This window comes from Rhinolophus ferrumequinum, chromosome 23 (assembly GCF_004115265.2).
Source record: "Rhinolophus ferrumequinum isolate MPI-CBG mRhiFer1 chromosome 23, mRhiFer1_v1.p, whole genome shotgun sequence".
In the NCBI taxonomy this organism is placed as follows: Eukaryota; Metazoa; Chordata; class Mammalia; order Chiroptera; family Rhinolophidae; genus Rhinolophus; species Rhinolophus ferrumequinum.
Window position 1 is genome coordinate 13973353 of NC_046306.1, and position 14395 is coordinate 13987747.

General features: G+C 43.3%; 1 protein-coding gene across 10 annotated transcripts in view; it reads left to right on the forward strand.

Annotated features, from left to right (window-relative positions):
• The window catches only part of PTPRT (protein tyrosine phosphatase receptor type T), a 945146-nt gene that overhangs the window by 364 nt on the left and 930387 nt on the right, over positions 1-14395 (forward strand). The gene's annotated exons all lie outside the window — the stretch shown is intronic.

Below are 14395 nucleotides of genomic sequence, written 5' to 3' on the forward strand. Positions count from 1 at the left end.
GTCCCGGTGGCCGGAGCCCGGGTCGCTGCCTCCAGACGCCTGCAGCTGCGTCCAGGCGCGCCCGGGCCACCACCGTGCCCGGCCCCTCGCGTCCCGCGACAGCCCGCGTTTGCCGAAGTTCTCTCCGCTCTACTTTCCCGCCGCCCCCCGGGCTGGAGTAACTTTCCGCGGTTGTTGCGAATATTTTTACTTGCTGCCTCCCACTTGTCGGAATCTGTCACTTGAGTGTTTGGGGCGGCGAGATGAGAAGAGAAGCGGCAGCGACGCCCGGGCTGGAGCGTTCGCGCCGGCTGCTTCTCCGGCAGCGCGCGCTTTTCCTGGTCGCCAGCAGGCCGAGGCTGCCAGGGCAGTGGCTTTTCTTTTCTCTCGGGAGATACAGGAAGCTCCAGACTTGCGCTAACCACGCTGCGCCCCTAAGCTTGACCTTAAGCAAGCTGCTGATAGCCCCCGTGGGGGGGTGTTTGTGTTAACGAGTGAGACAGCAATACCTCCTCCCTACCCCGTGGTTTTCATCCGGAGCAAACAGGCACCTCTGTTAAGGCCCTTCACGTGGAGTGGCTTTGACCTGTGAGGATGTCTGCTCTTGAAAAGTTTGGGGGACTCATATTTGGGGTTGACCATGGGGAGGAAGTGAGCAGGGGCAGTTTCCAGTATGTGGGCTATGTTGCTGATGGTAAGATGGTATGCACAAGAAACTCCCAAATTCGAGGGCTTACACATCACCAAACTCCACCGCAGGCAGCTTCCAGTAGCAAAACCCCCAAAAGCAGTGGAGGGAAGGAGAGAAGGAAGGAAGGAAGGAAGTGGTGCAGGTATGCTTCCAAATTCAAAATCACCTTGAAGTTTCTTAGCACCAGTTGGCTTTGGTGTGACCACACTGAGCAGAGGATGCTGGGATCACAGGGTCAGGCTGCGATAAACAAGTGGAACTTAGGAAAGGCTCCTTTTGGGTTGTTGAGTACCAGCGTTGTCCATATATTGAGAGAGAGAGAGAGAGAGAGAGAGAGAGAGAGAGAGAGAGAGAGAGAGAGAGAGAGAGAGAGAGAGAAAGGAGGAAAGGAAAGGAGCTTTGGGGGAGTGTAACCTCTTTAAACAGGCTGCTTCTGAGGTTAAGGACCGCTGGAGTGGCATTATATTGGAAATGCACTGGGGTCTCCCTTGCTCCAACCCAAAATAGGAACTGAATATGGGACTTCTGTGAAGGGACAGCCTGTTCCCGTGGCTGAGAAGTTAGGCGACTAGGACACTTCTTTTGAGGTGTGTGAAGCTGAAAGGTCGGATTAGCAAGGGAGAGTAGAGGGACAACCACGACACCCTTCTAAATATGGAGTAGAAGTCTTGTTTTCCCCGTTTAGCATCTATATTAGGTGTGCTAGGGAGGGGACAGAAGGAGGATGTTCTGGCAGTCCCGGGGACCCTGGCATAATTCGTGACTTAATTTTACTATCTTCCAACGCCTGGCAGACCTGCCACACACGTTAATAGTACTCGTGTTCCCGCGACAAAAACGGTATAAAAATATTCCGCCACGGGTCTCAAACCGTTCTTGGGTAGCATGCGGTAAAACCGTACCGACTTGGGAACCTGTCTGATGCTAAAAGCACGCTAGTTCAGGATGCTCCCGCCAGGTGGCGGTCTCTCACAACTGTTAAAATGCAAATCTAGTTGCTTTCATCTCAGGAATAGAACTTTTCAATTTTTAAATGAGTAATGTGTTTATTCAGCAGCCTTTTGTTAAAACATTTAGAGAAGTGTGAGGAGCACGCACCTTTTCTTTGTTTGCTCTTTGGAACACATAGGGAAGAAAAGCAATCCTGGAGTACAGTTTGGGAAGAAATCTACTGTTAAGTCTCCATATGTTTCTTTTGGTTCCACCTGAGCTGAGAGGCTTTTGCAAACCTACTACTTGCTATATACTCAGCAAGTGACTGCGTTTGTTCCACGGGCTCCTTAAACGAGGGGAATTAGCTTGTGTTGGAGATTTGGTGCACCCTAAGCCTCACTCATTTGTAAAAATGGGGATTTTATGTATATACCTATTCTCGCCTTTCTGGTTTAATGCTAACTAGACCATTTAAGTTAGTTTATGTTTTTCGGAATTCCTTCATGGACATCTGCATTTGTAGGTGCAGGCATGCTGCAAATGTTGACTTTAAAATGGACTTATCTTCTTAGTTTTTTCCTAAATGTAGAAATTGTTGGAATTCAAATCTAGTATAAGTATGACAATAGCTCGATTTCCTTTGAAGTGTCTTATTTAAAACTTTTGGCAAGTTTGGGTAAATAATACCTTTTAAAATTCAGTGATGTGCTCTCCATTTACTTGTAATCAGATGATTCCCAGTCTGGAAAGCAATTTCAAATTCGTAAGCTTACATCTAGTACACAGTTAGGGTGATATGTTTTGCTGTAACATGTTGGTTCCGATGTTCAGAAGTCAGTGGTGTAAGCTTGTTATCAAAAGGCAATTTCCTTTTCCTTAGTCTGAGATGTGTTTTCATGAGCCAGATGATTTTTGTAAGGAATGATAGTAAAAAAGCATTTAAAATCAGCCTGTTAAGAGTATGGCAAAATATGATTTGGGATTGGGGAAGCAGGGGGACAGCTAAACAAATGGATAAGGGGACATTGGTCCATTTCCTAGTGGGTTTTAGCATCTGTACATTGAGAGCAAAAATGGATCTTAAAGGGGGCTGCCTTGAGATTGCAATTGTTAGTGATGTAGTTATTTAGCTTGCTAATCATTGCCAGATACCTCTGTGGAACTGTCAGCAGTACAGTCAAATTTTACTTTCTGTCCTGGATGGTTTGATTTGTCTCCTAAAAAAAGAACAATTATTGTGTAAATCTGGCTTGGATTCTGTTTCAGCAATGATTGCAAACACCTTCAGAGTGAAAGCAGACCATCTTCTCAGGTTACAACCAATCTTTCTCCCCCACTTAATTTCTTCTTGCTTACCCCCTGCCCAGCTCCTGCAGGCTCCACGCTGCCAGTTGAGAGGAGGCATCCGCTGTAGTAGTGTAACTGTCACCTTTCAGAGCCATGATCACAGGGTATTACAGCATTGTTCTTTTAAGCACAGGATACTCCCATGACTCTCTGACAGTGTGTTGCTGTGGAAACAAGAGCAATGCCACGTAGGCGGTGGGCCCTTGATAAATATTTATTGATGATGATGATGAAGAGATCGCAGAGCTGCGTGGCAACCATGGTGAGAGACAGGGGAGTTTAACTCGGGAGGCAGCGTGATTTAGAGAAATGAGGAGGAGCTTTGGAGTCTGAAGTTCTCAATTTGAATCCCGCCACTGCCTCTTTCTAGCTATGCCAGCTTGGGCAAGTCTTTTCCCTTCTTGGATCCCCATCTGTAAAGAGAGGATAATTATAGCTTCCACACTGGGTTTTGTGAAGACTAAATTAGGTGATAGATGCAGAGTGAGTAGGAGACTGGTACGGAGCAGGACTTTATCCGACAGGGAGCCTGTCCACTACTTACCTTGACATTGGTGTTTGTACCCAGGCCATGGGTACATGGATGCTGAACTCAGTGATGAATTGCCAATTAGATGGCTGGATTTGGGTGATGATAATTTAGTTTTTCTTTTTTCTTTTTTGGAAGCTTGATTCTGTGCAGTCACTTTTAGAAAGAGATTTAAAATGAAATTTTCTAACAGGTGACGCCAATACATGTGGCCACTTGAGGGTTAAGGAAGGAGATGTTTTGTTTTAAGTACATTTTACCTTTCTACATGGGAACTGAGAAAAAAAACCCAAATGGTTACACATTGTAACGGGAAAGTATTTGGGTGTATTCTCTCTCTCCTCCTACCACCCTTGCTTGCCTCAGGGCTCGGTCCACTGCTTCATTTCCTCCCTTACCTAGATATCAAGTGCGTGGCCCTCTGTGACAGTCAGGGGAAAGATGCTTTGTGTACTTGATAAACCAGCCCAGTATAAGTAAACGTATAGAGGGTTGTGGCGTTCCAATAAGTAAAGAAAAAAGCAAGGAGATTATTGAAAATAAACCGTGTCCGACACGTGTAATAACATTTGCAAGCACATTACAGAATTGGGGCTAGGAGGCAACACCATGTGGATATTAGAAAGCAGTCAGAGTGTCTCACGAAATCTTATAAGATGGAGTCTAATGAGTTTGGAAAGGAAAAAAAGCTATGGATTTTTTTATGGCTTAATAACATTCAGGCACAATCAAAGGGGCAGTGGTCATCACTAGTATTGTATCCAGGTGGGCCCGGGTGACCCGTTGGGGTCATTGATTCAGAATTCGGTGTGGGCTTTCTGTGGACACTTTCATTTGCCTGGAAAAGGGAGAAATGAACATGATAATGCCATTTATTTATTATCTATTCGTAAGAGTTCCAGGTGCTAAGGAAGATACAGAGGGACCCAGTGAGGATTCTAGGAATAGATCCCAAGGGGCCTATAAGAAGTCAACTGTGAAAAATGACAATGTGTCAGAAAGGCAGAGTGGTGAAAGAGTAAAGATCCATTGAGAAATGGTGATCATTTGGCCTGTTTTATCCCAAAATGTCAGCGTTATTTCACTTGGCCCATCCTGGGTATTTACACAGACAATGAGTGCTCAGAAGCCTCATCAGGCTGGTGGGTAACTAATAAATTGACATGAGTCCACAGTGTTATAGACTTTGTTTTTCCCCACACTGGAGTCAGACTGCTGTCTGACACATACACTTTCACTGGTGCATGAGTGGCATAGATATAAAGTCTTTCCAATCTCTTGCACATTCAGCTTAAAATTTTTATTTGATGCTGGAGGGAATGAAAAAATGGTGATGTCACTTTGGTAAGCAGTTTGGCAGTTTCTTTAAAAAGGTAAACGTATACGTGCCCTAGGATGCAGCAGTTTCACTTCTAGGAAGGTACCCAACAGAAATTAAAAACATATGTGTCCACACAAACACACATGCGTGAAATGTTCAAAGCAGCCATTATTCATTATAGCCGCCCCAAACTGGAAACAGTCCAAGTGATCTTCAACTGGTGAATCCATCCAATGGACACGACTAGCAATAAAAAGGAATGAACTCTTCATATATGCTACACCATGGATGAACTTCAAAAAACATTATGCTAAGCAAAAGAAGCCAGATGCAGAAGGCTACATATTATATGGAATATTCAGAAAAGGCCAAGCTATAGAGATAGAAAGCAGAGCAGTGGTTGCCTGGGGCTGGGCATGGGAGCAGAGATTGAGAGAGAAAATATTTTGGAGCAATGGAATGATTGGAAAACTGGAAAGTGGGGATGGCTGTGTAACTAAATAAATCCTAGCTCGCAGCTTGTGTGTCCTTGGTTTGTTACTTCACTGTTCTGAAACCCTATTTCTGCATCTGTAAAGTGGGCGCACCAATGCTAAGGTATTTGTGAGAGCCAGAGAGAACTCCCGTAAGTTGTGCACCTTGCTTCCTGGAACAAAACAGGCACCCAGTAAATGGCATTACTGTAATATTATGTATCGCTTGCCCGTTTCCAAGATAGTTTGTTGCATGAGTTATTTGCAAGGCATTATTTTTAGTTGTTTCTTTCCCCTCTCTTTCTTTTAGGCTCTTTAGTCTGTGAATTAAATCAATGAGCTAACATTTCATCCCACTCATCAGTTTGGCAAAAATGAAAAAAAGTAAGACTATTAAGTTTTGACAAGGATCTGAGCAATTAGCTGGCTTTGTTCATTTTTTTTAATTTTTAGGATTTTTATTAAAATATAGCTAACATATAGTATTATATTAGTTTGAGGGGTATACCATAGTTATTCCACATTTATATACCTAAAGAAGTGACCACCATAAGTCCAGCAACCATCTAATACCGTACCAGGCTATCACTATTTTATTGACTATATTCCCTGCGCTATATGTTACATCTCCATGATTCATTTGTTTTATACCTCGAAATTTGGGCCTCTTATTCCCCTTCACCTTTGTAAATTTTTGAATTACAGTTTACATTCAGTATTATTTTATGTTAATTTCAGGTATATGGAATAGTGGTTAGACATTCATATAATTTAAGAAGTGATCCCCCTGACTAGTACCCACCTGGCACTATATATAGTTATTACAATATTATTAACTATATTTCCTATGCTTTAGTTTATATTCCCGTGACTATTTTGTAATGATTAGTTTGTACTTCTTAATCCCTTCACCTTTTTCATCCTGCCCCCAATCCCCCTACCATCTATTACCCCAACAAATCTAGTACCCATCTGATACCACACGTAGTTATTACAGTATTACTGACTACATTCCTTATGCTGTACCCTGCCCCCCAGGACTGCTGTGTGACAGCTGATTGGTACTTATTATTCCCTTCCTCCTTTTCAGCTACCCCAACCCCCCTCCAAATCTGGCAACCATCAAAATGTTCTCTGTATCTATGAGTTTGTTTCTGTTTCATTTGTTTGTTTATTTTGTTCTTTAGATTCCACTTATAAGTGAAATCGTATGACATTTGTCTTTCACTGTCTGACTTACTCTACTCAGCACAGTACCCTGTAGGCCCATCCATGTGGTTGCAGAGGGCAAGGTTTCATTCTTTTTTATGGCCGAGTACTATTCCATTGTCTACATGTACCATCTCCTCTTTATCCATTCAGGGCTACCCGGGCTGCCTTCATATCTTGGCCATTGTAAATAATACTGCAGTGGACATATGGATGCACAGGTCCCCTCAAAGTAGCGTTTTGGATTTCTTTGGATAAATACCCAGAAGTGGGGATTACTGTGTCCTTCTTTGTCTCTTGTTCATCTTCTTTGTTTTAAAGTCTATTTTGTCTGTTATAAGTATGGCTAACACAGCTTTTTCTTTGCTTGTTTGTTTCCATTTTCATGAAATATCTTTTCCCTTCTCTTTACTTTCAGTCTGTGTGTGTCTTTTAATCTGAAATGAGTCTCTTGGAGGCAGCATATGTATAGGTCTTGTTTTCTTATCCATTCAACCACCCTATCTTTTGATTGGAGTATTTAATCCATTGACATTGAAAGTGATTGTTGACAGATATTAGGTTGGTGCAAAAGTAATTACAGTTTAAAAGGTTAAAAATAATTGCAAAAACTGCAGTTACTTTTGCACCAACCTAATATATAGTCATTGACATTTTATTTTTCATATTTTTGATCTTTTTTTTTTTTTCCATCTTAAAGAAGTCCCTCTAAGATTTCTTGTAATGCTGGTTTGGTGGTGATTAACTCCCTTAGCGTTTTCTTGTCTTTATCTGTCCTTCAATTCTAAATGATAGCTTTGCTGGGCAGAATAATCTTGGTTGTAGGTCCTTACTTTTCATCACTTTGTATATTTCATGCCAATTTCTCTGGCCTGCAAAGTTTTTGTTGAGAAATCCGCTGATTGTCTTATGGGAGCTCCCTTGTAGGTAACTAACTGCTTTTCTCTTGCTGCTTTTAAGAGTCTTTCTTTGTCTTTAACTTTCGGCATTTTAACTATGATGTGTCTGGGTGTGGGCCTCTTTGGGTTCATCTTGTTTGGGACTCTCTGTGCTTCCTGGGCTTGAATATCCATTTTCTTCTCGAGGTTAGGGAAGTTTTCCATCATTATTTCTTCAAATAGGTTTTCAATTCCTTCCTTTCTCTCTTCTCCTTCTGGTACCCCTATGATGCGAATGTTTGTATGCTTGATGTCCCAGAGGCTCCTTAAACTGTCCTCATTTTTTTCGATTCTTTTTTCTTTTTGCTGTTCTGTTTGGGTGTTTTCTGCTACCTTATCTTCTAAATCGGTCGTTCATTACTCTGCTTCATCTAATCTACTGTTGATTCCCTGTAATGTATTCTTCATTTTCATTATTGTATTCTTTATTTCTGACTGGTTCTTTATTATGTTTTCTATCTCCAATTTTGTTTCCTATCTCTTTGTTGAAGTTCTCCCGGAGATCACTGAGGATCCTTATAACCAGTGTTTGGAGCTCTGCCTGGTAGATTGCTTGTCTCCATAGTTTTTAGTTGTTTTTCTGGAGCTTTGTTCTTTCATTTGGGACATGTTTCTTTGTTTCCCCATTTTGGCTGCCTCTTTGTGTTTGTTTCTCTGTGTTAGGTAGGGCTGCTTTGTCTCCTGGTCTTTAGTAGAGTGACTTTATGTAGTGGGTGTCCTATGGTGCCTAGTAGTACAGTCTCCCTGGTCACCTGAGTTGGGTAATCCAGGTGTGTCTCTTGTGTGGGTTGTGTGTGCCCTCCTATTGTAGGTGAGCCTTAGTTCCTGTTTGTACATCAATGGGAGGGATTGATCCTTGGGCTGATTGGTTGTGAGGACTGGCTGTGACTACATGGAGGTGTTGTTGTGCAGGAGCTGACCCCATGGAATAGGATTTGTTTTAGCAGGGCTCTGGTGCCTGCCCCATCTGCCCTTTGGGTGTGTCATCCTTAGAGGTGGCTGGGTGATGCTCCGGCTCAATCCTAACCTGGGCACTGGGTGTGCCAGCCCCAGAGCCTCCTGGAAGGGAACCGTCTGAAGGCCAAGTTCAGCTGTAGTCTTTGCCCTGCCTGGGGTCACCTGGCATGAGCCATAAAGTAATCCAGCGATGGCCGCCATCCATGCTGTGCTTGGAGGTGTCTTGAGAGGCCAAGCTGCAAACCAAGGCCAGCTGTCACTGGTGCTGGGCTTAGGGCGGCTCAGCCAGAGGTACAGGACACACCGAAGCTGCTTATTTGGATTTTGTGAACCTTTGAGAGATTTTAGGAAAATTCGTAGCATGGGCCAAGATAGGACATTTATACAGAAAAGCCACTGGAAGCAGCTTGGGTGGGCCCAAATGTTTGGTGGGGTGGGATCTCAGGGAATCAGGGCTAATGAACAGTGTTATCCAGGTTGATGGAGACTCAGATATGGCGTCTGCCTGAGTTCACATGCCAGGATGGGGGAGGGCTCAACAAAGAAACAGTGGCTTCCACCCACTCCTCCGTCTGGGAGAAAGTTGCCCCTCGAACCCTTCTTCTGAAGCCAGAAAATTCAGTTCCTTCTTGTATGTCCCTGGTGCCTTGCGAGCTGCTGCCCCAGTCCTAGAGGTCAGAGCAAGTGAATCTGTCAGCAAGTAAGTTTGTGTGTGGTCTGTTTAAGCGGAGCACCTAGGACTGCAGCTGCCCTCCATCTCATTCAGCCATAATTTCCGCTGGTTTTCACAGCCAGAAGTTATGGGAACTTTTCTTCCTGGCACTGAAACCTTGGGTTGGGTGCCTAGTATGGGGCTGGAACCCCTTGCTCCTTATGGAGGGGAGCCCTCCACAGCTGAGATATCTCTCCCGCTATTTAATGGTCACACACAGGGACCAGCCTGTTCTGCATCTCTGCCCCTCCTACTAGTCTTGACGTGGTTTCTTCTGTATGTCCTTAGTTGTAGGACTTCTGTTCAGCTAGACTTCAGGTGACTGTCAATGATGGTTGTTCTGTAGTTTAGTTGTAATTTTGGTGTGGTTATGAGAGGAGGTAAGTACAGTGTTTACCTGTTCTGCCATCCTGACTGGAAATCTCTGTTCATTGTTGAATGGTAGATATTGAAGCAGCTATTTTTGAATGCTAAAATGGCAGTGTCTATTAAAATTGAGGACATGAATACCTTACGCCTGGTGTGTTTCAGTAGGGTATGGGTTGGTGGGCGGAGAGACTAGACCATTCATTCATTTTCTTTCTCATTAAGCCACGCATGTAAACATTTAGCAGAAGAGAAGAAGCTCCCCAGCTCAGGAGCAGATGCAACATGTTTATGGCCCCTTAGTTTACAAGTAGGATGAATAGCTGCCAGAGGTGAGAAAAGAACACTCCCTACCTGGGTTTTTTCTACCTTTATGGGGGGTTTCCATCCACAACACAGAAGAACTTCACAATGGTAATCCATGTGCTGTTTTTAATAAGATGTTTCCTAACCTCAAGCTTTCTCAGCATGATGAGGCTTATCTCATCCAACTGAGGACAGTGCTGTCACCCACATTCCCAGCTCCAGCTTCCGAGGACCCTGGAAAGCCTGTGTCCTTTCAAATCACTCCAACTTTGCTTTACTCCCCTTTTATCCCAGTGGTTCTGAAACCAACCATGAGATCAGAGACCCATTTTTCTTGGTCCTCCCATGACTCATGGGGGGTGTTTATATATTCATCCTTATATGTTTGTCCTGCACTTGTCTCTGTGGAACCAAGCATGAAGTAATGGGTTCACGTCAGCAAGGAGAACTTTTTAAAGAGCATTTAATGTTTGATCATCATAAACGAGTGGCCTTGGAAGGTCTGGACTTGCTTTAACTGACTATAATTATGGCTTATTTTTGCTGCTCAAATGATCACAGGTTGGTGAAGCCAGCTCCTTTTTTTTAACCACTATCAGACATCTTTGAGAGTGTCCTTATTTTTCTGTGACAACAATGATCTTCAGGCTCACCTCTAGTTTTTTTTCCTCCCAAACATGTAGTCAGTTACTTTCTTTTTTTTTTTAAAGAGCCCTGATCCCTTTTTGTGGAGAGATCAGAATCTGAGATGCACATTATGGTGTTTTATTTGAACACTGAACGAGAACAGAATAAAACAGGGACTGCTGGTAATGTCAGTGACAGAAAAAGAAAGATAATTTAAACAGAATGCATTTATGACCATTTATCTCTGATTTTTTAAAGTTGATCTGAGCATGAGAACTTATTCATCTGATTAAAAATAATTTTGACATTGTCATACTTATGTGCTTAAATTGGAGTATAGCCTAGAAGTTGGTGTCACTATTTCTTTTTTCCCAAAGCATCTTGGAATTGGCCCCTAAGTGCATGGGTCCAGATGAGTCTCATCTGTCAGTGTTTCTTGGGCACCAACTTTCTGAAAAGAAAAAAGAAACAAAATCCTAGTCTCACTCTAAGAGAGCTGTGTTAGTTGTCTATTACTAGGTAACAAGTTCTCTCCCACAAATGTAGTGGCTTTGTTTTCTCACCATTTCTCTGGGTCAGGAATCTGGGGTGTGGCAGTAGCTGTGTTTTCTGGCTATGAATGGCTCACAGGAGACAATCAAGGTGTCAGCTGAGGCTGTGGCTGACTCCACTTGAATGGGGAAGGGTCTGCTTCCAAGGTCACTCACATGGCTGTTGGGAGGATTCATGAGCTGTTGGCTAGAGGTTGCCCTGGGTTCCTTGTCACATGGGCCCCTCCATCACAACGTGGTAGCTGGCTGCATCAGAGTGAGCAGCTGAAAGGGCAGGAGAGAGTGGGAGAAAGACAGAAGTCAGTCTTTCGTAACTAAAGTGTGGAAGTGACATCCCCTCCTGTTTGCCATATTCTATTTGTCAGAAGGAAGTCACTAGGTCCAGCCACACTCAATGGGAGGGAATCATACAAGGGGTTGAATACCAGGAAGGAGGGATCTCTGGGAACCATTTCAGGAGCTGCCTACCACAGGAACCTCAAATAATAGACAAGCAGAGGAAACATTGTATCTTGGAGAAAAATGCCAATGTAACTTTTAAAGTGTGTTCAAATCTTTTAATTCTTTTTATTATTTTGGGTACGAGTGTCAATACAGTGTCAAGTTTTCACTCTTTAAAGGCCTTTGAAAAGAGAGATGTATTGTCTCAGAATTGACTTGGTCCAAATCTTAAAGTTAATTAGGAGTGTCAGAAAGGAAAGATGAATTAAGAGAAAGACCCATCAGAAAACTTTTTAAACTTTATTCTAAAATTTGAAGGACTCTAGTAGTTTTATAAGACGGTAAAACTTTCACACTAGTACCTAGTTTCCACAAGAACCGATTTATAAAAAACACCAATAGGGGTGGTCGGATGGCTCAGTTGGTTAGAGCGTGAGCTCTGAGCAACACGGTTGCCAGTTCGATTCCCACATTGGCCAGTGAGCTGCGCCCTCCACAACTAGTAGATTGAAGACAATGAGCTGCTGCTGAGCTTCCGGAGGGGTGGCTGGATGGCTCAGTTGGTTAGAGCAGAGCGTGAGCTCTCAACAAGGTTGCTGGTTCAATTCCCTCCATGGGATGGTGGGCTGCGCCCCCTGCAACTAAAGATTGAAAACGGCGACTGGATTTGGAGCTGAGCTGTACCCTCCACAACTAGATTAAAGGACAACAACTTGGAGCTGATGGGCCCTGGAGAAACACACTGTCTCACAATATTCCCCAATCAAAATTTTTAAAAAAGCCAAAAAAAAAAAAATCCAAACCAAACAAAAACACCAATAGATTAGGGCTATAATTTAATTTAGCTGGCATTTAATATTTTCATTACATTTAGACATCCCAGTTTTAAAAATTAATACTTATTTTAGACCTTTGTTGACCAATTTCCAGAGGGTGCTTAATTGTCACATAAAACTAAGATTGAGGATTTAATAAGTTACAGTGATTAGAAGTTTTAATGTAAATATACAGATTATTATATGGATCAAAATATGTCCTGCCTGTACTCTTAGTTTCAATTGCTGTCACAATAGTACAGTCATTTACAGTTTTTTTTTTCAGGGTGGGGCCCACGAGATCTGCCAGTAAAGGATGGTTTTGTCAAAATCCAAATGGGTGGACCAGACATTGGACTTCCTGGTGGGGACCCACTTCAGAAATTGACCTGTTTTCACGGATTACCTATTTGCTCTGGGGGTGTGATGGTCGTCATGATGGTGCCCAAAGTCCCCAGTTGTGCTTACCTAGGCATTATCTGAATTTAGGACCTATTTATGATGGTCCCAACCCTAGGCCCTTTTGGAGTCATTTCCATGAGGTGACACTGGGGAAGGAGGAGCCAAGACACCTTGAGCTGGCCCTTCATCTGCCCTGGGGAAGTGTTGGTTTGGTCTCCACTTTTAGGGGCGTGGATTTTTGAGCAGTTTCTTATTTATTAACTGTCATCTTCAGTCCTGCTGGGTCAGACTGTGCAAGGTTGGGTGCCAGGCACGGGGGGGGGGCATTATTTCCTAGATCAGGGCTGCTGTAGGTGGTTGTGTGGAAACTGCACGCATAGGACTGGGTCAAGGACCTCAGCCCGCTCTGCTGCACCTGATTGAATTCAAAGCCATTTCCTTGTCCAGTCCCTCGCCTACTTCTAGATCCTGAGCTCCTGATCTTTTCACTATTGTTTTTTTTTTCTTTTATTCAGTGAATCTTTCCTCTGCTGAATATTATCCATTTACCATCACTTCATCTTTTGCATTATTTTTTCACCTTTTGTTAAAGCACATGTGTATTGGGGCTGTGGGGCGGGGGGAGTGGTTTTCGGCTCAGAAACCAAGTTTCTAAGCTGAGATTCTAACCTGTCCCAAAGCAGGGGTGGGGTGGGGGCGGGATGGGAGGAGTGGTCAGCTGTTTTCAGAAGCCTCTTCCCTGTGCCTCAGCTGCCCCAGTTTACGATGGTTATCTTGCTCTAAACAAAATTGTCTGGAACAAAGCAGAGGCCCGCTGTCTGACAGTTTGGGTTGCATTATCTTGAGACCATTTACATTAGGTCTTTTGAAGAACTATGGAACCTCCTGGAAAAGAGGAAGGTTATAGTTGTCAATGATTATGATGCTCAGCTGAAACATGCAGACTCTTGAGTTTAACCCAAGTACTATACCGCCCCTGCTTCAAACAGAAGTTTACAAAACGTTTTTTGGGGGTATATTTATCAATGCAAGAGTGTGTGTGTTCCAAGTAAAACGTTTCTGGGACTTGACCTTCTGAACACCATTTTTGGTGGAGGAGTGCAATTAATCTGAACAAATCCCAGAGTTGGAAGGTCACTATTGTCTGTAAAAGATGTACACATATGTTAAAACAGAATGTCTTAGTTTAATTTGGGACCCTTTTCCTTATTGGTCCTTCTTTGGTGAAGATCGAAGAAAGTCAGAGCTTTCTTGCTTTTATAATCTTGACCTCTTTTGACATAAAAAAACATGTGGCATACATTTCAACTCATTTGTGTGCAAAAGCATATTGTTATTATTTTTACCTGAGAAGTGGCTCAGCGAGCACTGAAGCATTTCTTAGTTCCATTCTCATTTCCTGTCATCTCCAAAACCTCAGCAGCTATCATTTGTCCCTGGACGCTTGCTGACCACCTGTTCCACCTGGAGCTCTAGGGGCCCTTGGTACCTCCCCCATTCCAGGTTATCCTTTCAGATGTCTAATTTGGGGGCATCCTTTTGTGACGCATAGATTTTGAGTCAAACCTCAGACATTTCCTTCTTTTGGGGTTTCAACCTTCTTTGGAGAGACTTAGTCCGAGCCACTGTTTTGGCTCATGTAGAAGATCCCGGGAGTTATGTTATGGGCTCCTTGCCCTTGGATCAGCCGTCTTTTATTATATGTTAGGTCCAAATGGTTGGAAGGAGAAGAGCAGCAGATGAATTCCACTGGACTCAGCTCCCCCCACAAAAATCCTCATGGTTCAGGCACGTTTTA